This window comes from Gobius niger (genome assembly GCF_951799975.1).
Source record: "Gobius niger genome assembly, chromosome: 8".
In the NCBI taxonomy this organism is placed as follows: Eukaryota; Metazoa; Chordata; class Actinopteri; order Gobiiformes; family Gobiidae; genus Gobius; species Gobius niger.
The window spans coordinates 4,893,210-4,918,734 of record NC_136859.1 but is presented as its reverse complement, the minus strand read 5'-3'; the positions used below and the strand labels follow the sequence as shown (position 1 = coordinate 4,918,734).

Sequence of the window (25,525 nt, the reverse complement as noted above, 5' to 3'; positions counted from 1 at the left end):
AACTCTGACAATGTTCAAATCCAGGCTGAAAACAGTTCTTTTTGCCCATGAACATGACAACTGAAAGTATTTTATCTGCACTCTTGCCTTTTACTGTAATCGATTCATTTTTATGTCGATGTTTTATTGATATGATCGGGTTTCTTGCAATTTGAGGCAACTGTGAAGCAGTGTTTATTTTGACAACATATTTCAATTTAGTTTTAGTCTTAGTCTTTTGACTAAAATGTATTTTAATTTTAGTCGAGATTTAGTCGAAAAAATCTTTTCCATTTTAGTCTAGTTTTAGTCGACTAGAATTGCATGTCAATTAGTCGACTTTGCATTTATATTATTCATTATAGTCATATTTAATCTTGTTCCTCTGCTTCAAGGAGCTGCTCCACATGAACAAAGCTCAGACCTGTTCATTTGGCAGTGACTTTACATGATCTGAGGCTCTTTCAGACGGTCAATGGATGATTTTAGTCTCTCCTTTTCATTTTTATCTAGTCATATTTTAGTCGACTAAAATATCTGGACATTTTAGTCATAGTTTTAGTCTCATGAGAAACTTTTGATTTAGTTTTAGTCTAATTTTAGTCGTCAAAAATAACACTTTGACTAAAATAAAGACAAAATATTTTAGTATATTTTAGAAGCACTTTGTGGCCTTTGTCGTTGAAAGGTGCTGTATAAATAAAGATTACTTACTAAAGATTACACTTTGAATTGCCTTGTGTATGAATTGTGCTCTACAAATAAACTCGCCTTGCCTTGAAATTAGACATTGGCAGTAAAACAGTCCAAACATCCTCAAAATAAGCACAAATTCCAATATTTCAAACATTTCTGTCAAAGATAGATCCCATTTTTTTCCCGTGATGCAGAAGCTTTTTAAAGCAAAACAAACTAAAGGTGCGACAATGAAATATAGACTTTGTTTGTCTTGTGGCGACGTCCGTCTTGAGTGAAGTGTCTTGTCCAAGGAAACAACAACACACAGACTTTGACCTGCTGACCTGTCAACATGTAGATGAAAGCTCTAAACCGGGGGAAGCCACCAGGTAACTTCCTTTAAACGAAATGGCAGACTGAACAAATGCAGTTTTACGGTATGGAATACAGTTGTGATTGATGGAGCCTCTGGTGACTCTGTTACTGTTTTGTCTCTGTATAAATGAACTGAGTGGCTCGGGTGCAAGAGATTATTGACACATTTTCAAATGTGTCAATAATCTAGAAGTCATTTGCTTTTCAACTTCAGCTTTTTCACAGACAATGTCATGTTTTCCTCCAGAATTTGCTGGAATTTAATCGAATAAATTCCTTGTTCAACCCATGAATGTGCTGCACCTCACGATCGATCAACCCTCAGGCTTAAAGCAGTACTAAGTAACTCTTCCCCCTAAAGGCCATAAGCGCAACTGCAGGTGTAGTAGCAAGTTACGATTTTTTAATTTATTAATTGTCTTGGAGAGTAGACAGGAAAGGCGAAGGGAGAGAGGGTTACTGTGCATCCAATTATACAATAGAAATATTTTTTTTCACTCAAACTTGGCTGTAAATACTGTTTAAACTGACGTTAGCCCGCAGTTAGCTTTGCCCGTTAGCATGTTAGCTTCTTCTTCGTGATTCCATTAGTGTGTATTGCTTTCTCCGCACCGGGGGCAGTCAAGTTGCAAACAGGGTTTTCTGGCCAGAGACACCAGGGGGCGATGAAAAACCCTCCAATCATCCCATAAACACTTGTATTACCCCCACAGGGACTACGAAACGGATTTATTAAGGTAAATAAGTTACTTAGTACTGCATTAAAGGAACAGGCCACTGTTTTCCACACTGAGATATGTTCTTACCTGAGCTCAGACGAGTTGATGCGTACCTGTCTGGTCTTTGTGCGTGGAGAGCGCGGTCGCTTCTAACTTTGTCGTTTTGCGTGACTGAGGGAGCGCACAAAGACCAGACGGGTACGTTTCAACTCGCTGACAGAAAAGACAAAGGGACAGAGGGATATTGTTCCTCCAATTACACCATGGAGATACTGTTTTCCACTCAAACTCAGCTGTAAATACTGTTTAAGTGGTGCTAGCCCACAGTTAGCTTTGCCCGTTAGCCTGTTAGCTTCTTCTTCGTGATTCCATTAGTGTGTATTGGTGACTCCGACCCGGAGGCAGAGGGGTTGAAATTGTGTTTTTCTGGCCAGAGACACCAGGGGGAGATGAAAGACCCCCCAAATCATCCCTTTAACACTTGTATTACCCCCACAGGGACTACGGAAAGGATTTATTAAGGTAAACAAGTTACTTAATACTGCTTTAAAAAAATAATTTAAAAAATCACATATCAGTCGCTCCGGGGTATAAGACGCAGCAAAGCTATGAAAAAAAAGTGGGATATCAAGTCTGGAAAATACGGTCTGCTAAACACAACCTTATAAAACGTCAATGAAAACAAAGCAGAAATCATATAAATGCCATGAAAGGGACAAAACATACCTCGCCATACTTTAGTACAGCCCCGTTGCTTCCCTTTTCATTTGTACAAGGGTAGAACGTTCAATTTAAATCGGGTTCGGAAAAGGACGGTGAACATATGAGCGCATTTAAGAACAGGCTCAGATTTAAAGACATTTCTGTGATTTATATGATGTTTCTGCGCTCCAGTTTGAAACATCCTGAATAAGTTATGCTGAAATTAAAGGGACTAAACTGTCACGGCTCACTCTAACCCAGAAGGACGACGAAGCAGGTACGTTTTTAACAGATTTATTTTGGTAACTTTACAGGTGGAGCAGGAGGAACCAGGCAGGTAGGCATATGGACAAGATGGCTGGCAGGCGGGTGAGTAGACAAGATGGCTGCTGGCACCTGAGCACAAAAAATAGGTTACAAAAAATATAGATTTCACAAAGAAGGAGCCAAGCGTTACTAACTGGATAGTAGAGACAACGAACTGGCGAGGAGTGGCTGAAGAACCAGGCGTCTTATACTGCAGGTTAATGAGGATGGATGAGTATCAGGTGTGCCAGCAGCCAAGCCAGGAAAGCCTCAAAGAAAACGCCACATTAGATTATTTTGAAAGTGTCAGTTCAGCATCAATTCTTTTATAAGTCATTTTTAACATATACTGTTGTCGATGTAACAGCCTTTGCAATAAAAGTTGGAAACTGAAAGTTGAAGCTACAACGCTCTGTGATTGATAAATACCAAGACACCACAACAGCGTTTCCAAAAGGAGTGAAACAGCGCCCCCAATTTGACGGGAGAGGGTTTGAGAGTTTTTACCATAGACTGTAAAAAATAACGTCTTCTGCTCACTCCTCCCCGTTTACCATAATGACCACGGTCGTGGTGACCTGGCTAACACCAGGCTGCTGTGTGCGCTCGAATCATTTGGAACTGCACAGCAGCCTGGGGACCATGGCCGAAATCTTCGCATGGATTTGGGAACCAATCACAGAGCGAGGAGGGACGGCAAGATGATGACAAGCTATTCGATATACGGAAGCTTGTGGTTTATTTACAGATTAAAAAAAAAAAGTGTATTTACGGATCCAACATGACAGCAGCAGACGCAATGGTATTTTTCGATGAGGCTTTAGACCTTGTTCTAAATAGTTTAGCTCGAAAGTTTACAGCGGGTTTGTCATACTGTACGTCATCTCATACGATGATGCGATTGGCTGTGGCTACGTGCAGACACATGATAGACTTTTTTTCTTTTTTTTCGTATCGCCCAATAAACGACTATGGACGATCGTAAACCACACCTCTCCTACGAGAAAATGAGTTGGTGGACACCAGACTAAATATCACTTGTGATTTTAGTCTGGTGTTAGCCAGGCTACGGTCGTGGGGGAATTCATGGCGGATTTACAGACTCCGCCTCCCCAGCTCTGACGAAGCATGTTCCTAAAAAGGGCATAAGGGCGGGATCTTCACTTTAGACTCCGCCCTTGCGTGACGTGTAGCTCGCGCTGCTCCAATGCTAACAGTCCGACCCTCATTAAGTACGAGAATTAAAAAATTCATATTACAAAAACCAGCCTGGTTTCATAAACTGTGACTAACCCAGCGTTATCTCAGGAGGAAGATCTCGCCTAGTGTTGAAAAAAATGAAAGGCGTTAAAGTTGTTTTTAAGGCGTCTAAACTCCAATGCTTTTCAATGGGGGCCTAGTGGCGATACGGAGGTACTACAGCAATGGCGGAGCAATGGCGGCCCCCAGTGTCGGGGTCATAAAGCAGAGCAGCCATTGGTTTTTACCACACGCACGTAAGAGGTCACTCTCTGGCCCAACAGAAGTGTTTCGGCCAAATTTGGGACACGGGCCACACTTTGGGCACTCCTGTTCTACAGTTTCAATGTAATGACACAAAATTTACACCAGTTACCAATTTTTGTACCAGCAACTTACTACAACCTATATTGTCCAGGTCCAGCCTTTATTTTGAAATCCATACCAAAATATAACAATGTATGTGTTTTTCTCTTCAGTAGCTTCTACAGTTTTCACAGTTTACACCAGTTACCAATTATTGTACTAGAAACTTACAACAACCTTTGTTTTCCAAGTTCTGAGCCTTTATTTTGAATTCCATACACAATATATAACAATTAATGGACATTTCTCTTCAATAGCGACTTACTACAACCTTTATTTTTTGGATCTGGATCTTTATTTTGATATTCATATAAAGAAATATGTTTATATAAATTTGAAAATGTGGCCCGCGGGCCCCACTTTGGGCACTCCTGATATAGAAGGTGCAGTTACACGTATGACCTGAGGTGGCAGTAGTGAGCAGAAAATGGCGAACTTGCATCTAGCCCCTTTAAACTTTTACCAGCTCCACTTCTCCACTGGGGGCGCTGTTACTAACACTTTGAGCGACGTTCCAAGACATTTTTTCCAAGTGGGAGCTCAGAAAATGGGAACTTTGAGCTGCAGTGCCTAAACCTCCGCACTCTCCTCATCAAAGAGCCGCTCCGTCCCGTCTCAAACCGAATGAAAGACTCTGGAGCTTCGAGAGAACCCCCTCCCCCTCCGCCGCCCCCACAGCTTCAGCTCAGAGTGATCTTTTAGCTCTGTTTTCCAGAGGCTCAATAGGCAATCTATAATAGAAAACGCTATCTCAATGGCCGCCGCCTGGGCGCCGCCATGTTTATTTCCCATACCGACTTTGAAGCTAAGCAGGGAAGGGCCTGGTTAGGACTGGGATGGGAGACCGTTTGGGAACACCAGGAAGCCTGGCGACAGTAGTGAGTGTGTGCGTGGTTGGTGCTGCCGTGCGTGTGCGCGCATCCAAACAGGGCGGTGTGTGCGTATGTGTGTGTGTGTGTGTGTGCGTGCGCGCGTGTATGTGTGCGCGCGCATCCAAACAGTGCGATGTGTGTCATCGTCACTCACCGCTAACCTGCAGACGCTCCGCACAGGTACAGATACATCCTCCAAAACACATCTGCGTGTCTTTGTTTAAGTCTCTCCTGCAGTGACCGAGGCTGTGGTTCATTTTACATCCAGGGCTGCGTAATGTCAGAGCCGCAGACAAATGCGCAAGATCCAATCCTGGCCATATTCGGTCTCCAAAGCTTTGTCTCCGAAAAAAAGTACACGCAAAACATTGCCCAAAACCTGCTCAAACACGAGCCTCTAATCAAACGCGCTGCTCCGAGTGATTTATCCTCCGTGTGAGTAAAAGCGAAAATGAAACTAACACTTAACGAGCGCATGGCCTGCACTGCGTAGTTTTTTTCTTTTTCTTTTTTTTACTTTGCTGCTGGACCATTTGTTTTCTATTTTGCTTTCACGTATTGTGAGCCCAGAGGTACATTTTATTCTAAAGCAGCTTTGAAAGCATTGCCAATTTTATTGTAAGGTTATAAATACTGTCTAACAACGATCATTAGGCTATTTCAGTTCAAAACCTACTTATTATTTTTTTTATTGTACACTACCGTGATGCACCAAACCACTGGTCCTGCACCGTGAACCAAGCCGTTAGAGCTGAACCCCGAATATTTATCAATACTTATTCCACTGTCTCTTGAATTCTATTCCCTGAGTTTAGCGAAAATATTGTGGTTGTAGTTTATAAGAAAGGAGCACGGGTGCATCAAACACTCCAATTGCAGTTGGTTTGAAATTATTTTTAGCATTCATTATTTTACACATTTGTAGTGGCCATAGTTTTTGAAATGGGTTGGGAACCACTGGTCTACAGCTGAACTGTGTGACGGGTTGGACATTTCTTTGTAATCACTCATAATCTCAGAATATCAAATGTGGAGACTAGCGAGGCCCGGCCCAAGGCCGGGTCTCAGCTAGTCACAATATATTTCTGGAACTCGAAAGCCCCTCAGTCAGTTTGACCCTCACAGGACAACTAGCCGACGACTAGACCCGGCCAAAGGCCGGGTCTCAGCTAGTGGTTTATAAGAGGCAAGGAGTATATCGAGATCTGAAACAAGGCCATGTTTTTTTCCTTACACAAAGCGGTGGAGGGGACTTTCCTGTAAGTCTTTTTTTTCTCTTAGTCCATTTTGGTCTATTAATTTTCCAAGCGTGTGAAATTTTAGGTTTTATTTTATGTTTATTTGACTTAAAACAAATACAACAAATACAATCTTTTAAACAGGGATATACATTATAAAGACAGCAGGTAAAATGGCAGGGAAACACTACGGGAGGCTGTTATTGGGCTGTTTTGATCATAACTAACTCTGAATTAAAAGCATTTATCTATCCATCCGGACCTCGAGTTGATTTAGTTGTCCTGGTGGGTCCTGAAGCCGCACCATTAAAGAACCACTGGTTAATATGAGAAACCCGATCATGATCAGACTGATGCAATAATGTCTAATCTATTATGGAAACTGGCTAATCTGATAATCCGATAAATGGCATTATGTGAAGTCGACACAAAAACCCAAATTCTGAAGAATGGTGCACCTGGGCATGAGTGAAAGGCCACAAAGTCCTCAATCACGTGCACGTGTTTAGTCCTGACTCTGGGACCCGGAGACCACGCCCTGACGTAAAGGATGGAATCAATAATGGTGAATGGTCTCGAACAAGCGCTTTTCCATCTTCATCAGGCCCAAAGTGCTTTAAAGGAAAAGGAACCAGTCACCCATTCACGCTCTCATTCAAACACCAATGAACACAGACACTGGAGGTAAGGAGGGGGAAGTGTCTTGCCCAAGGACACGATGACAGTGTGTATCTGCGGGAGCTGGGATTTGAACCCCCGACTTTCCAACCACGAGACGACACGCTCAACCACCTGCACTACTGTCGCCCCAAACGAAAAGGAAGGAAGGAAGGAAGGAATGGAGGGAGGGAGGGAGGGAGGAAGGGATGGAGGGAGGAAGGAAGGGAGTGCGGGAGGAAGGGAGGGAGGGAGGGAGGGAGGGAGGGAGGGAGGGAGGAAGGGAGGGAGGGAGGGAGGAAGAAGGAAGGAAGAAAGGAAGGAAGGAAGGGAGGGAGGGAGGAAGGGAGGAAGGGAGGGAGGAAGAAGGAAGGAAGAAAGGAAGGAAGGAAGGAAGGAAGGGAGGGAGGGAGGGAGGGAGGAAGGAAGGGAGGGAGGAAGAAGGAAGGAAGAAAGGAAGGAAGGAAGGGCGGGAGGGAGGGAGGGAGGGAAGAAGAAAGGGAGGGAGGGCGGGAGGGAGGGAGGGAGGGAAAGAGGGAGGAAGGAAGAAAGGGAGGGAGGGAGGAAGAAAGGGAGGTAGGGAGGGAGGGAGGAAGAAAGGGAGGTAGGGAAAGAGGGAGGAAGGAAGAAAGGGAGGGAGGGAGGAAGAAAGGGAGGGAGGAAGGGAGGGAGGGAGGGAGGAAGGGAGGAAAAGAAGGAGAGGAAGGAAGCAAGCAAGTCAGGAAGCAAGCAAGTCAGGAAGCTAGCCAGGAAGCAAGCCAGGAAGCAAACAGGAAGCAAGCCAGGAAGCAAGCCAGGAAGCAAGCCAGCCAGGAAGCAAGCCAGGAAGCAAGCCAGGAAGCAAGCCAGGAAGCAAGCAAGCCAGGAAACAAGCCAGGAAGCAAGCCAGGAAACAAGCCAGGAAGCAAGCCAGGAAGCAAGCCAGGAAGCCAGGAAGCAAGCCAGGAAGCCAGGAAACAAGCCAGGAAGCAAGCCAGGAAGCCAGGAAACAAGCCAGGAAGCCAAGAAACAAGCCAGGAAGCCAAGAAACAAGCCAGGAAACAAGCCAGGAAGCCAGGAAACAAGCCAGGAAGCAAGCAAGCCAGCAAGCCAGCAAGCCAGGAAGCAAGCAAGCCAGGAAGCAAGCCAGGAAGCAAGCCAGAAAGCAAGCAAGCAAGCAAGAAAGAAAGAAAGAAAGAAAGAAAGAAAGAAAGAAAGAAAGAAAGAAAGAAAGAAAGAAAGAAAAAAAAAAAAGGGGCAACAGTGCAGTTAGTAGAGTGGGTCGTCTCATGATCGGAGGGTTGGGGGTTCATCCCGCCTCCTGAAGATACACGCTGTCGTTGTGTCTTTGGGCAAGACACTTCCCCCACCTGGCCTCCAGTGTCCGCGCACACTGGTGCATGAATGAGAGTGTGAGTGAGTGAGTGGATCCTCGCTGAAGCACGTTGAGCCTGATGTAGGTGGAAAAGCGCTGCAGACGCTGAGACCATTCACCAAAGAAAGAAAGAAAGAGCTGACATGGTCTCCGTGGCCGGGCTCCAGCGCCGCCTGGACCTCCTCCAGGGCAGAGCGAGCGTGACTGACCCAGGAGCAGCGCGCCGCAGCGGGACGTCCCAGCACCAGCCTCCTCCCTTTATGCTGCGCCCGGGCCGGGGCTGGTGCTGGACCAGAGCAGAGCGGGATCCCTCCTGAGAGGCCGACAGGAAGTAAAATATATACTCCTGTTTCCACGGCGACGCAGGAGTGTTGGGACAAAGGACCACAGCTCAGCGCCAAATGAGAGCGGTCACCTGCACTGGCACGGATACGGAGATGAACTCTCTTTGCTCCGACTCTTCGTCTTTTGAAAACGTGATTAATAATAATAAAATAAATAAAAATAGCATTGTGCTGTTTTTTTTCTTGTGTCGACTTTGTATGTTTCTCTCTTTTTTGTCACAATAACGCCATTATTTTCCATTCCAGGGCAACATTTAAAAACTAAGGCCTAAAAAACGGATAGTAGTTTTTTTGTCACGTTGTTGCTATGATCTTAGCAGAAGCAGAAAGCCCTCCCGAGTCTGGTGATGAAGCGAGTTGAGAGCGGTTTGGGCCGGTTTAGGAAGGCTTTGAGCTCAATGTTAAGATGTTTCACCATATCTTCTTCAAAAGTGTCCTGTTCTGCCTTCAGGAGAGCGCGGGCCGAGCCGTGCTCCAACACCAGCTGTTTAGCTGCTGTTTTTCCAATCTTCTTCAGGTCTTTCAAGCTGATGTCACATTTTACACCAACAATCAGCTGTTTCTTGATCTTCTCACTCAGGGTGATGGCCATCTGCACACTGTCCTGTCTGTTGTGCGATCCGGCCAATTTAAGCACTTTCTTGACCAGCGCGTGAGTGAGAATGTCGGACACCGGACGTCCACTGGAAGAGGTAACGTCAGGTGGATCCTTCTCCTCAGGAGCGAGGACACTGTCCTCTCCCACAGGTTCAGCTGGTTCATGAGCGTTACTGACGAGGGAACAGTCTGGATGCTCAGAAGAAGGAGTCGATACTTTGCTCCCTCCAAGAACGTGGACCTCATCCTCTGCAACTCCTTCTGCTGGGTCAACAGTAGCCATGCTGACCACCACCGTGAAGACACTCTTGCTTGGATCATTGTCTTTAGGTAAAGTGTCCACATCGGCTGCGTCCGGCGCTGGTGGACTGGTCTCTGTTTTCCCATCTTCGAGTGGAGTTTGAACTAAACTGCAGACAGTCTTGGGGTTGGTTTCCACCCCCATGAAGTCCAACAAAGGCTGAACATCTGCCAACAGCTGCTGCAGTTCGAGTGCAAGCTTAGCGTTCAGCTCCACTTCTGGGGCATCCTCAGGTATTGAAGCGTCCTGAAGTTCTGCGGTGACCTCAGGTATTGAAGCGTCCTGAAGTTCTGCGGTGACCTCAGGTACAAAGGCGTCCTGAAGTTCTGTGGTGACCTCAGGTACAAAGGCGTCCTGAAGTTCTGCGGTGACCTCAGGTACAAAGGCGTCCTGAAGTTCTGCGGTGACCTCAGGTACAAAGGCGTCCTGAAGTTCTGCGGTGACCTCAGGTACAAAGGCGTCCTGAAGTTCTGCGGTGACCTCAGGTACAAAGGCGTCCTGAAGTTCTGTGGTGACCTCAGGTACAAAGGCGTCGTGAAGTTCTGCGGTGACCTCAGGTACAAAGGCGTCCTGAAGTTCTGCGGTGACCTCAGGTACAAAGGCGTCCTGAAGTTCTGCGGTGACCTCAGGTACAAAGGCGTCCTGAAGTTCTGCGGTGACCTCAGGTACAAAGGCGTCCTGAAGTTCTGCGGTGACCTCAGATACTGAGGTGTCCTCAGGTACAAAGGCGTCCTGAGGTTGTGAGGAGACAGGGACGTCCTGAGCAGGAACAGAGTTCACCTCCGTCGTAAGAAGAAGCTCCTCCTTTGTGTTTTCTGGCTCCACACAGAGGAAGTTGTAGCCAAAGCCATTGAGTATTTTGGCAGCAGCGTTTTGTTTGGCCTCTTTCTTCGAGAGTCCGGCTCCCACAACAGTCTCCTCTGCTACAGTTAATCTAATGTAGAAGACCCAGGTTTCAAACGATTTGTCAACGTTGTCCACTTTGTACTCTGCAGGCTTTCCTCTCCATTTGGTCACTAGATCATGCAGACACACGATAGGGTTAGCGTTCGGCTCAAACGAAGGCAGCTTCCTCCAGAGCTTGGCCTTTTGAGCGGAGTTCCCGGCCAGTGTTTTCCCCGGGAGCGGGAGACGCCGTAGTTCGGGCAGAATCTCCTGTGCGGCGAGTGTTTTGGCGATGATCTTTGTCGGGCCTTGAGCCTCAGCCATTAAACGTCCCACCGTTAAACGCAACGTGAAGGATGCGTTGTGGATTGGACCGTCTTGTTTCAGCTCCAGGAAACAAGCGTCCAATCTGTGTTTCGCTGCGAGTTCGTAAACCTCACAGACTTCGTTCTTGTAGTTGATGTTCACCTTTTGCTGTAGGGACATCGTTAGTGCTCGAGTATTTTCCATGTTCAGCTCCACTTCTGGGGCATCCTCAGGTATTGAAGCGTCCTGAAGTTCTGCGGTGACCTCAGGTACAAAGGCGTCCTGAAGTTCTGCGGTGACCTCAGGTACAAAGGCGTCCTGAAGTTCTGCGGTGACCTCAGGTACAAAGGCGTCCTGAAGTTCTGCGGTGACCTCAGGTACAAAGGCGTCCTGAAGTTCTGCGGTGACCTCAGGTACAAAGGCGTCCTGAAGTTCTGCGGTGACCTCAGGTACAAAGGCGTCCTGAAGTTCTGCGGTGACCTCAGGTACAAAGGCGTCCTGAAGTTCTGCGGTGACCTCAGATACAAAGGCGTCCTGAAGTTCTGCGGTGACCTCAGGTACAAAGGCGTCCTGAAGTTCTGCGGTGACCTCAGATACTGAGGTGTCCTCAGGTACAAAGGCGTCCTGAAGTTCTGTGGTGACCTCAGGTACAAAGGCTTCCTGAAGTTCTGCGGTGACCTCAGGTACAAAGGCTTCCTGAAGTTCTGCGGTGACCTCAGGTACAAAGGCGTCCTGAAGTTCTGCGGTGTCCTCAGGTACAAAGGCGTCCTGAAGTTCTGTGGTGACCTCAGGTACAAAGGCATCCTGAAGTTCTGCGGTGACCTCAGGTACAAAGGCGTCCTGAAGTTCTGCGGTGACCTCAGGTACAAAGGCGTCCTGAAGTTCTGCGGTGACCTCAGGTACAAAGGCGTCCTGAAGTTCTGCGGTGTCCTCAGGTACAAAGGCGTCCTGAAGTTCTGGGGTGACCTCAGATACAAAGGCGTCCTGAAGTTCTGCGGTGACCTCAGGTACAAAGGCGTCCTGAAGTTCTGCGGTGACCTCAGGTACAAAGGCGTCCTGAAGTTCTGCGGTGACCTCAGGTACAAAGGCGTCCTGAGGTTGTGAGGAGACAGGGACGTCCTGGGCAGGAACATAGTTCACCTCCGTCGTAAGAAGAAGCTCCTCCTTTGTGTTTTCTGGCTCCACACAGAGGAAGCTGTAGCCAAAGCCATTGAGTATTTTGGCAGCAGCGTTTTGTTTGGCCTCTTTCTTTGAGAGTCCGGCTCCCACAACAGTCTCCTCTGCTACAGTTAATCTAACGTAGAAGACCCAGGTTTCAAACGATTTGTCCACGTTGTCGACTCTGTACTCTGCAGGCTTTCCCCTCCACTTTGTCACTAGATCATGCAGACACACGATAGGATTTGCGTTCGGCTCAAACGAAGGCCGTTTCCTCCAGAGCTTGGCCTTTTGAGCGGAGTTCCCGGCCAGTGTTTTCCCCGGGAGCGGGAGACGCCGTAGTTCGGGCAGAATCTCCTGTGCAGCGAGTGTTTTGGCGATGATCTTAGTCGGGCCTTGAGCCTCAGCCATTAAACGTCCCACCGTTAAACGCAACGTGAAGGATGCGCTGTGGATTGGACCGTCTTGTTTCAGTTCCAGGAAACAAGCGTCCAATCTGTGTTTCGCTGCGAGTTCGTAAACCTCACAGACTTCGTTCTTGTAGTTGATGTTCACCTTTTGCTGTAGGGACATCGTTAGTGCTCGAGTATTTTCCATGTTCAGCTCCACTTCTGGGGCATCCTCAGGTATTGAAGCGTCCTGAAGTTCTGCGGTGACCTCAGGTACAAAGGCGTCCTGAAGTTCTGCGGTGACCTCAGGTACAAAGGCGTCCTGAAGTTCTGCGGTGACCTCAGGTACAAAGGCGTCCTGAAGTTCTGCGGTGACCTCAGGTACAAAGGCGTCCTGAAGTTCTGCGGTGACCTCAGGTACAAAGGCGTCCTGAAGTTCTGCGGTGACCTCAGGTACAAAGGCGTCCTGAAGTTCTGCGGTGACCTCAGGTACAAAGGCGTCCTGAAGTTCTGCGGTGACCTCAGATACAAAGGCGTCCTGAAGTTCTGCGGTGACCTCAGGTACAAAGGCGTCCTGAAGTTCTGCGGTGACCTCAGATACTGAGGTGTCCTCAGGTACAAAGGCGTCCTGAAGTTCTGTGGTGACCTCAGGTACAAAGGCTTCCTGAAGTTCTGCGGTGACCTCAGGTACAAAGGCTTCCTGAAGTTCTGCGGTGACCTCAGGTACAAAGGCGTCCTGAAGTTCTGCGGTGTCCTCAGGTACAAAGGCGTCCTGAAGTTCTGTGGTGACCTCAGGTACAAAGGCATCCTGAAGTTCTGCGGTGACCTCAGGTACAAAGGCGTCCTGAAGTTCTGCGGTGACCTCAGGTACAAAGGCGTCCTGAAGTTCTGCGGTGACCTCAGGTACAAAGGCGTCCTGAAGTTCTGCGGTGTCCTCAGGTACAAAGGCGTCCTGAAGTTCTGGGGTGACCTCAGATACAAAGGCGTCCTGAAGTTCTGCGGTGACCTCAGGTACAAAGGCGTCCTGAAGTTCTGCGGTGACCTCAGGTACAAAGGCGTCCTGAAGTTCTGCGGTGTCCTCAGGTACAAAGGCGTCCTGAAGTTCTGTGGTGACCTCAGGTACAAAGGCGTCCTGAAGTTCTGCGGTGACCTCAGGTACAAAGGCGTCCTGAAGTTCTGCGGTGACCTCAGGTACAAAGGCGTCCTGAGGTTGTGAGGAGACAGGGACGTCCTGGGCAGGAACATAGTTCACCTCCGTCGTAAGAAGAAGCTCCTCCTTTGTGTTTTCTGGCTCCACACAGAGGAAGCTGTAGCCAAAGCCATTGAGTATTTTGGCAGCAGCGTTTTGTTTGGCCTCTTTCTTTGAGAGTCCGGCTCCCACAACAGTCTCCTCTGCTACAGTTAATCTAACGTAGAAGACCCAGGTTTCAAACGATTTGTCCACGTTGTCGACTCTGTACTCTGCAGGCTTTCCCCTCCACTTTGTCACTAGATCATGCAGACACACGATAGGATTTGCGTTCGGCTCAAACGAAGGCCGTTTCCTCCAGAGCTTGGCCTTTTGAGCGGAGTTCCCGGCCAGTGTTTTCCCCGGGAGCGGGAGACGCCGTAGTTCGGGCAGAATCTCCTGTGCAGCGAGTGTTTTGGCGATGATCTTAGTCGGGCCTTGAGCCTCAGCCATTAAACGTCCCACCGTTAAACGCAACGTGAAGGATGCGTTGTGGATTGGACCGTCTTGTTTCAGTTCCAGGAAACAAGCGTCCAATCTGTGTTTCGCTGCGAGTTCGTAAACCTCACAGACTTCGTTCTTGTAGTTGATGTTCACCTTTTGCTGTAGGGACATCGTTAGTGCTCGAGTATTCTCCATGGCAGTCGGAAAAGTCTCGTGTTTGTGTCTGACAGTTTGAAGAGAAATATTTAATACGTGTTGTCTGGCTAAAGCTCTGAACAGGAATGAGCTGTGATGAAGGCTGACCTAAACTCTCAACACTCAGAATTCTCCGGTTGCTATGACGTCGCACTGAGATGGAATGGATGAGCAGAATTATGCAAATGAGCACGGAATGTTTTGGGCTGGTTACTTCCTGGTTACGAGTGTTGGGTAGCGACGAATTCCTGTCCACGCAATTTACAGTTAAACTAATGTTAGCCTTTAGCAACAAGGCTAAAACACAGAAGTGTCTTTGAATTATGAAAAATCCGCCTCCGAGATCTGCACGATTTGGCAAAATAATGTGTTTTTTTTTCTCCCTCCTTTTGAAATTCATAAAAGATCCAAAAAACTGTGATCCAAATTCACAATTATTTTGCCTAATTTGTCAAATATCCAAATTTAATCCTCGGCTTCATCTAATAAATATGATGCTTTTCCATGTCAAAGGGGCTGGCTGTCACATTACTTCTTATAGCTACACTAGGGGGCGCTGTGACATGATGTTGTTATTGAACGTTGAGTTCCATTCACACAAAAACACTGAAATGAGGAGAGGGTTGGGCCAATTTCCCAACTGTCTGATGTTTTTGTTTTGAAGCTGGAGGTGTATAGTTTAAAACAAATCTTATATCTCGCAAAAACGTTTAGATCAGGGATGTCGATCTCATTTTGGGTCGCGGGCCGCATTTAATAAGGAGAACATTTTTCAGATAAATGAATAATTATAAGCTGTGATATAGCTTATAATTATCATACTCTGGAATTTATGCTCTACAGGGCGGGGCCAGATGTTTGACACCCCTGCTTAGGGCTGGGCGATATGGACTAAAAGTCATATCCCAATATATTTAGGTTGAATATCGATATACGATCTATATCCCGATATTTTTTTCCGCAAAGTGAGAGCTGTGAAATTAAATGTTAAGTCAAAGTCAAATACGAGTAGTTTTATTGAAAATTCACTATAAAATGTAAACATAAACGCTGCACAACAAAGCTCTGTAAGGCGCACATTTAAATGAAAAAATATCTTGTCGATCTTTTTCTGAGGGCAGCATTTTTGAGAAACCATAAAGTGCTCAGTTTAAGATCAACTTTTAAAAAATCGGCTTGAGATTACACGTTTCTTTTTAGTAACTTAAGAACTTATCTGAATTTGAAATATCCCGATATATGCGATATGGTCTAATTCCATATCTCATTCATAAATATATTGATATATCTTAAATATCTATATATCGCCCCGCCATAGATCATAGCTTTGAATGCATCTGTACTATAATTGATTGAACACTAGGGAAAGACGCATGATTTTTTTTTTAAATTAAACCTGCAGAAATAACTTCTAAAACATGGGACTAATTAAAAAAATTATTAATTTGTAAAAAACAAAACAGTTTAACATAATGACCCCAATTTGAGCTCTGTGGCCCTGGCGGAAGAGCCTTTGCTACTGCCAGACTGGTGGGGGGACATGTTTAAAAGGGGGGTCTGGGGCTCCTCCCACTGAGATCTCTTTTATTTTAATGGAGCATATTGGTGCATTTTAACAGACCAATAGGCTCATATTTTTTTTCCCAGTGTCAACTCAATGAAAATGGCTCAGACCTGGTTTAGAACTGGTTTAGATCCAGATTAGTATAGTCTTGGTTTAGTCTTAGTTTGGTCTTGGTTTAGTCCTGGTTTAGTCCTGGTTTAGTCCTGGATTAGTCCTGGTTTAGTCCTGGTTTAGACCTGGTTTAGTCTTGGTTTAGTCCTGGTTTAGACCTGGTTTAGACCTGGTTTAGTCTTGGGTAAAAAGTCATCTGATAAAGCCTTACATGTGAGGGAGTTTGCAAAGAGAGAGGGGAGCTCATTTGACCGCCCGCACTGAACATGCATTTCTCTCCTTATGCCCAGGGGCCCTTGAACCTGCTGGGCCCCTGGGTTTAGCCCTTATAAGCCCCCGCATTACTCCGGCCTTGCGACCAGCCCGCACATGCAGAGGCGGGTGGTGCTCAGGAGGGCTGGGACAGATGTCGAGCAGGTCGTCCTGTGAGGGTCGAACCAACTGACTGAGGGGCTTCGAGTTCCAGAAATATATTGTGATGCCGTTAAAACTGAGGACGCGAACACTTCAAAGTGAGGTCGTAATGCACCCTTTTGCTCGAATCCTGCAGGTGCACACTGTCGTCGCGTTCTTGGGCAAGACACTTCACTCTCCTTGCCTCCAGAGTCTGAGTACACTGGTGTGTGACTGGGTGACTGGTTCCTGTGAGGGCCTAAAGCAGGAAGAAAGGCTTTATATAAATGCAACCATTTCTCATCACTGCAATATTCTCAAAACATTCTAGGCTGGGACGGTTTCTTGAAAACAAACCGACTGATATATTTTAAATATATATATAATGGTTATTGTTCAGCTAATGGTGATGTTGTATATTTATGCTCCTGACAGTGTAAAGCAGGGTCGGCAAGTTTGCGTCGTGGAGGCCGATTTTCATCATTGCCAAAACACCCAAGGGCCGAATCTCAACATTGTCGCCTAAAGTAAAGAACTATTTTCTGCAAATGCCAATGTTTTATCAGTGGTTCCCAAGTGTCAGGGCTTTGGGACCCACCATTACCCTCGGACGACAAGCCAAGGACCCAAATAAAACTAATTCAGTCATATATTGTATAAAATATTGTATTTTCCACACACGTTTTTGTTGAACAAGCAGTAGATTTCCTATTAAGACTGAAATTAAAAATCAAAACTAAATCAAAACTACCCAATAACATTGTAACAGACACAGTTAATGTTTCCGTGCAGCTTCAGATGGAAATTATTAAATAAAAGTTCCCTATAGATACAGACGGCATCTCGTCATAGAAGGGGGCGTGGCCTCGCCGAGGGGGAAAATAGAATCTTTTGGGAAACACAATTTTTCACTCTTTTTGGGCATTTTCTGGTGGAATATGAACTTATTTATCACATAAGTAAAGTCAGGTGTAAATCGGGCCCATATGGATATTTTCTCACAGCAGATTGTTCTGTAGAAGTGAAAAAACGGCAGTTGTAGCTAGCGCTAGCTAACCGTTAGCATTAGCCCGATGCTAACATGTAGCATCAAGTTAGCATTCTCCGTTATTCATGTATTTATGGGCTGTTGAACCACTTTGCTCCTCCCCATGTCTTTGTTTCTTTATTTAGTAGAAACTATGTTCATATTTCAGCATTTGTTACAGTAGTTTTTGAATAATTAGAGAAAGATTACATTTTTCAAAATTGTTTTCCCCCTTAACTGTTTTCAAACATGACCATATATGGGCAATTCCAGAGATGCCGTCTGTATCTATAGACTCGCGACCCACTGAAAATGGTTCCGTGACCCACTTTAGGGTCCCGACCCCCAGTAGAGAATCACTGATTATCATTATGACCAAGCGGGATGTTTTGACAGGACATTTTTAAAATACTGACACTATTTCTCACATTTTAAGAGAACTTTACCAGGTATTTGCACAATAATGTTTCACATAACCATCTTGGGGGCCAGAGGTTCTGTGCTGGAGGGCCGGATTTGGCCCCCGGGCCTGACGTTGCCTACCCCGGGTGTAATGTATGCTCTCATGTGCACCTGCCCCCACCTGCCCACACCTGCCCTCACCTGCCCTCACCTGCCCTCACCTGCCCTCACCTGCCCACACCTGCCCTCACCTGCCCTCACCTGCCCTCACCTGCCCACACCTGCCCTCACCTGCCCTCACCTGCCCTCACCTGCCCTCACCTGCCCTCACCTGCCCTCACCTGCCCTCACCTGCCCTCACCTGCCCTCACCTGCCCACACCTGCCCTCACCTGCCCACACCTGCCCACACCTGCCCTCACCTGCCCTCTTCTTAAGATTATAGTATTTTGTACATTGTCCTTGTCATTTTTTTCTGTTTTCTTGTTAAATGTTTTAGTTTAAACCTATTTGATCTGAAACAACCACGTCCTTTAAGCCACGCCTTCACCGAGCACATTTACTCCAGTTTGGCTTTACCCAAATCTAAAAACGTCTCGACTGTAGCTCCCGTACTCCTCGTTTTCGTTGTTTTTTGTCATTGCAGTTACGTTAATTTACACAAAAAAACAAAATGTGGCCAAAACTTCGCAAAAGAAGCAATGAAAATGTGACAAACATTTGGCAAAAACGTGTCAAAAACATGATAAAAAGCAACAAAACTTAACAAAAATAGGGAAAAGCTTCGATGAGTTGTGCAGGTCTTAGCTTTCAAACGGAAACACTTTATTTTACACAATCCTTGATACATTGTACCTGCTGTAATCATGTGTAATAACTTGTACCTGTGGGTTATACGCATTGAAGTAATAAGTAAAGACTTCCCCCGCTCACTTCCGTCAATAACCTTTAGGAGTTACTGCATGGACGTTTTGCTCCTCGTATCATTACGCCTCACAATATAGTCCCCCTTTTTATTTGCTTATAAAATCGACACGTTACATTTCTGTGTAAATATACTTCGCATGAAAACACTTCACGTAACTTTATTTAAATAGGGAACACGTGGAAGAGCTTGGTAGCTTCTATCGTGAGCTTTTTCGGAGCTATGTGACATGTGGGAGAGGCTGCGTATGTGCTCCGTTTGCGTGACAGAGCGCACGGACAAAGACCAGACGGGGATATATTAACTCGGCTAAAGTGAGGTAAGAACATATCTCAGTATGTAAAAACGGTGGCCTATTCCTTTAAAAACCCACAATAAAAACTTCAAAGACGCTTCAAAAATTTGACAAAAGAGCGGCAACAACGCAACAAAAAGCTACTATTAGTTTTGCGGGCCTTAGCTTTCAAATGAGGCACTACACCTGTTGCTTTGCGGCTTTTAGATTTGGGTAAAGCCGAACTGGAGGCAAAAAAAAAGAAAATCCAGGAAAAACATCCCATATAATGTAAAACATTGGCAATTGCAGAAAATTGGCTTCAGTGGTTCGGCCCTCGGTGATTTGGTGATGATGAAAATCGGCCACACAAACTTGCCGACCCCTGATCTGTGTGTTCTGGACGACGTAGTGAAATTACAGCATGAAAAAGTCAGGCACCAGATGTGATCATACGCCCTGTTCACTTAAAGCTACAGTTAATTAGTTTTGTCCATATTTGGACATTTGCCCCGTTGCACTTATTATTCATACTTAAAGGGGCTAGATGCAAGTTAGCCATTTTATACTCACTACTGCCACTTCAGGTCTTTTGTGTAACTGCAGCTTCTATATTAAGCTCGTGCATGACGGCACTTCGGACCCGAATTAACAACTTTTCTGAGTGACAGTGCAGGATTTTAGAGGCAGTTGTGGTGAACAGGTCTGGGCTCATCCTACACATTAGGACATTGTCGAAACATGTGGGGAAAGAAAATACCTAATTTGAACATTTTTAAACTCTGTATAGTCCCTTTAAAGGGGGGGTATTATGCAAAATCGATCATCATGTTATTATGTCATTCCCTCATTAAAAACATGCCTGAAGTGTTGCCTTGGCACATTCACGCATTTTTGAGTAATCTGTAAAAACTCTGATGGCGGCCATTTTAGGGATAGGTTTGCCTGAGTCCTCCTAGGAACGCCCCCACCTCCTGGAGACGCCTCCGAGCTTTCGTCACCAACCGAGTAACCAACCACTGCTCCTCAGCAGAACCCCCTCCCCACTGATGCCACAGACAGCGTGTGGAGGGGGCGTGTCGGAAAGGCTCAGAGGTTCTTAAAGAGACAGAGGCCTATTTCAAGACATTCACTACAGCCATTTTGAGAGAGCAATTTTATACAAGGCAGTTATTCTAATTTACTGCATTTACAGACCAGCAGAAGGTTTGGTCATCATTGTAGTGTGATATAGACTGGTGCTATGTGATTGAAAAAAGCATTATACCCCCTCTTTAATGTTGTACCTGGATCTAAAGATATGATATTTTGCGATACTTTCAGTTGTTCACAGTGTGTGGAGCAGCTCCTGGATCTCGATGCCGGTAGTAACAGTTGCTCTCTGTGCAAATGGCCTTATCCCAGTCCATGAGGAGGTTCTTCTGATACAGCTTTAGGACTTTAGCTTGTTCTGCTTGTGGCTGCATGTTTCTTTAAGTAACACACCTCACGAACATGCTTGAATTCTGCATTAGTATCTGCTCTTTACATACAGGGTAGAGCTTCGTCCATTCGGCTGAAACATTCATATCCTGCATTAAGGATTCAACACGCGGTAAGTGTCGTCTGCAGGAGCTCACTGTGCACCACGTCTGTGCTAATCGTACATGAACAGGACGCGATGTTCTGGCGCTCACAACTTCAGGAACTATATGAACCAAATAAATGAACCTTTTTCTGATAATGATAGGGATTTATGGAACGATTTTCGTCAGTTTTGTGGTTAAAACCGGCCAAATGTTTTGTCAGTCTGCTCTCTCCCATTTTGTGTCTTTTTCACCCCCCAAAACTAAAATAGATTTGTAAAAAAAAAAAAGTTATTTGACTTTAAACTGCCTAAAGGTGACGCTGTGTCTGTGCCACTCATTTTCACAAAAAAATGTGGACTACAGGTTAAAGCAGAACTAAGTAACGTGTTTACCTTAATAAATCCTTTCCGTAGTCCCTGTGGGGGTAATACAAGTGTTAATGGGATGATTGGGGGGTCTTTCATCTCCCCCTGGTGTCTCTGCCCAGAAAACCACACTTGCCACCGGACCGGAGTCACCAATACACACTAATGGAATCACGAAGAAGAAGCTAACAGGCTAACGGGCAAAGCTAACTGCGGGCTAGCGCCACTTAAACAGTATTTACAGCCAAGTTGGAGTGAAAATAAATGATCTCCATTGTGTAATTGGATGTACAATATCTCTCTGTCCCTTTGTCTTTTCTGTCAGTGTAGTATTTACTCTCACGGACAATTAATGAGTAAAAAAATTGCAAATTGCTATGACGGTAACCGGACCCGGACTTCATAGAGCAGTTGAGTTTGCAACATTGGTTTTAATTACTTTCTAAGATCGCGGAGGCCGTACCGGACCTTAACCTCTTAACAAATCCCATTTTCTCCAGTTTGGCTTTACCCAAATCAAAAAGCTTCTTGGGAAAAAAGCACCAAAACAGCCACAATTTTTTTTTAGAAGAAAACAAGGATGTAAACGCAGCAAAAAAGTGACAAAAATTCAACAAAAATGTGACAAAAAGTCAACCAACAAGTGATTAAAAAAAAAAAAAAAAAAATGACAAAAATGTGACAAAAATGTGACAAAAAATCAACAAAGATGTGACAAAAAATCAACCAACAAGTGACTAAAAAAGAAGAAAAAAAAAGACAAAAAATCAACAAAAATTTGACAAAAACTCAACAATAAAATGACAAAAACTCAAATAAAACCCCCCACCAAAAAAACATACAAAAGGTGACACAACACAGCAACAACGCGAGAAAAAAGATCAGTTTTGTGGGTCTTAGCTTTCAAATGAGGTGTTACACAGGCCATCAGCCAAAGAGGACAGAATGCATTCGGTTTAGGCGGGTGGTAAGAGGTTAACCGGATTTAATGTGAGCTGGGCGTGAGACCCCGGTGATCTCTGAAGATTGATGGTGTCTGTCCTCCATTTCCTGATTTCGGAAGCTTCTTTTATCCGGCGCTTGAATTGGTTGGTTTCAGATCCAGTGACGCTCGTCCTAGTCAGCCTGGCCTGGTCTTGGATGAAGGAACAGCTGATAAGTGACACTTCACCGCACGCCAGTGACATTACACTGAGGACGTCTGATAAAGTTAACCTTGACAGTTATACTAAAGTTGAAAATTCGCTCTTTAATGGAAAATTGTGTTTCATTCACACAGAGAGACTGTTTTGTTGACTTTACATTGGAGTTTGTATAGGACATGTGCCTCCCCAGCTGCAGAGTGCCATTATTTGTTTGTAGTTTGATGAATTTCATTTTAGCCATTTTTTTTTCTCCAATGTGACAAAAATGTGATAAAAAATGAAAAAAATGTGACAAAAAATGAAAAAAAAAATGTGACAAAAAAATGACAAAATGTGATAAAAATTTGACCAAAAATGTTACCAAAAAAGGACAAAAATGTGACAAAAATGACAAAAAATGACAAAAAAAATGACAAAAATGTGACAAAAATGACAAAAAATGACAAAAAATGACAAAAAATGACAAAAAAAATGACAAAAATTTGACAAAAAATAAAAAAAAATGTGACAAAAAATGAAAAAAAAATGACAAAATGTGATAAAAATTTGACCAAAAATGTGACAAAAATGACAAAAAATGACAAAAAAATTGACAAAAATGTGACAAAAATGACAAAAAAAATAACAAAAAAAATGACAAAAATGTGACAAAAAAAGACAAAAATGAGTTGAATACCCAACAAAAAAATGATGGGAAAAAAATGTGATAACGTGAGGAAAAAGATCCTCTCGGTTCAGGCGGGAGTTAAGAGGTTAAGAATTATGTAGGCGGCTATTTCTATTTCTCACGGTGTGACCCGAGCGGGGGTCACGAATCCCTTTTACTGTTAAAATGGGGTTGAGAACCACTGAGCTAAACATTGTGCGTGTCATGTTTTTATTTCACTGATATATTGTGTGGATTTCCCGCAGATCTGGCTCAAACCCGTTTATTCCCCTCCTTTCGCTCTCGTACCTCACTGTCTCACGCACACACCGGCGGCACATCAGCATCTTGTCTTTTTGCCGGATAACTTTAAATGTTACACAATAGTTTTGCACTAATTTGTTGAACTTGTCAAGCATAATGAGCCTGTCAACTCACACGCGCATCTCGCCGCCTCATTACAAGAAGGAGCCCGATTAAAAGTGCCGTTTCTACTTCATTAAAACTTTGGACAGTGAAGTTCTGCAAACAGGTAAAAGGTACCGACGCCTGCACCTGCCAAATGAGACTCACAAATGTAAATGAGCATTTCGTAACAATCCTATTTGTACCTCCGCTCTCATGTGGGGTTTTCTCCTTCTGCTTGATGCTTAAAGATGGAAAGATCAGGCTGACAGAAGCAAGACTGAACACTTTAGTGCAGGTGACGTGTCTTCTCCATTTTCTTTGAATGATTTGAGGTGCAGGGTTGTCTTTTCGAACCATTGATCTGAGCTGTAAATGTAGTATTTGTGACAGAAAAACAGACCACGTGCGCAAAACATCTATTTCCCTCCAGTGCAAACGCAAAAGTCAGTGGCTACATTAGCACAGCGCTAGCTTGGACCATAGAAATCATAGAAATGCCTTTAGCTCTGAACTCTGCTCCATCCCCTTACAAATGAAGAGAGAAGACAGGAGAGTGTAGCACAAACTCCATGGCATTTATATAATTTCTGTGGTTTCTTTATCATTAACATTTTGTAAGATGATGTTTAGTGGCCAATGGATGTGTATCTGACCCCAAAAAAACATGAGTTAGCATTTAGCTCAGAGGACACTTGTATACTCTAAGTCAGGGGGGCCCAAACTTTTTTGTCTCCGAGGGCCAAAATAAAAAGTGCCTGTGAGTCGGGGGCCAAACACAGCGATGTCACGCACGAAAAACACATATAACTGCAAATTATAAAGTTACTTGTTTTATTTCGATAGCCCACATTTGCATTTGATTCTATCTATGCAAATAACATGCTATATCAAAACGAATGGTAACTATGGCAAAAGCCTAGTTATAGTAAAACAAAATCAACAATTGAAAAAAAACACCCACCTGCATCTACAGCACCTACAGTAACTTTACCTCATTCGTTAACTCAAAGAAAATGCCACTATAGATTATTTTGAAAGTGTCAGTTCAGCATCAATTCTTTTATAAGTCAATTTTTAACATATACTTTTGTCGATGCAAACAACCTTTGCAACAAAAGTTGGAAAACTGTGAAAGTTGAAGCTACAACGCTCTGTGATTAATAAATACCAAGACGCCACAACAGTGTCTCCTTAACTTTGTGAAAGGAGTGAAACAGCGCCCCCAGTTTGACGATCGTGGTCAAAAAGTGTACTGCATCCATATTTACCATTGAGAATGAATTAGAAGAGTTAGTATTACCACACGCAGCGCAAAAGTAGGTCACTCTCTGGCGGGCCAACAGAATTGTTTCGGTGGGACAAATTTGGCCTGCGGGCCCCACTTTGATCACCTCTGCTCTAAGTAAAATCTCAAAAGGACTGTGTATTGATAAATGATTTCTAACGAGGCTCTGACCAAAATGTGGTCGATAGTTGACAACAGCTGAAAACATCAGGATTGTTCATAATTTGAGATGTTTAATGGCTAATGCTAACGGCTATAGGAAAAATACATTGAACAGGCTAATGCTAACTGACTCTGAAAAGTTGCCGCTTTTCCTTTTTATTTCTATGGCATCAGAATCAGAATCAGAATCAGAATGGTTTTTATTGCCATTGCTTGTAAACAGGTTCACAAACTAGGACTTTTTCTTGGTGAGACGTACAACATTAAACATAAAAACATATAACACAGAGTTTAGATAAAAATAAACTATAAACTATAAGGCTTTAGGGGCATCCATAGAATATTAAAATAAATAAGAAAAAAAAAAGAGGTAAAATATGGTAGACGACAAAAATTGACATAGAACAACAGGATTGGATTTACATATGATGCATAAAGTGATAAAGTGATAAAGTGATATAAAGTGATATAAAGTGATACAGTGATATGGACATGGACGGTCCGCCTTGTTCACGTCTGGAGATAAACTCAATGGGCCCGATCTTGTGTGTCAAAACGCAAGACTATAGTGTAAGATTTTGTGCTAAGGAGGAGTGCACTTTGTGATCTTGCCACTCCAGATTTAGCGCATTTAAGGGAGAAGTACTGGGGTGGAGAAACGTTTATCCTCCAACCAGATCGACTCTGGTCGGGAGAGCGGTTTTAGGGGAGTGGGGGGTGAACATGTGCATTTGTTTTGTTTCGTGTTCACGCCACGCGGGACGATCCGCACCACAGCGGACACTGTAGCTCTTTCTCTCTCAAAACATGAACATTGTTTAGCTAACAATGGGGTAAATCAAGTGAAGGGACTATACAGTGTTTAAAAATGTTTAAATTATGTATTTTCATCCCCCTCCATGTCCTAATGTGTAGAATG

At 44.5% G+C, this 25,525-nt stretch overlaps 1 long non-coding RNA gene across 1 annotated transcript in view; it reads right to left on the bottom strand.

The window, feature by feature from the left end:
* Positions 1-1,359: 1,359 nt before the first annotated feature.
* Positions 1,360-25,525, bottom strand: part of LOC306966348 — a 235,599-nt gene continuing 211,433 nt past the window's right edge. The window contains exon 3 of the long non-coding RNA XR_013793098.1: positions 1,360-1,380. This is a non-coding gene — a long non-coding RNA (uncharacterized lncRNA). The remainder of the gene's footprint in view (positions 1,381-25,525) is intronic.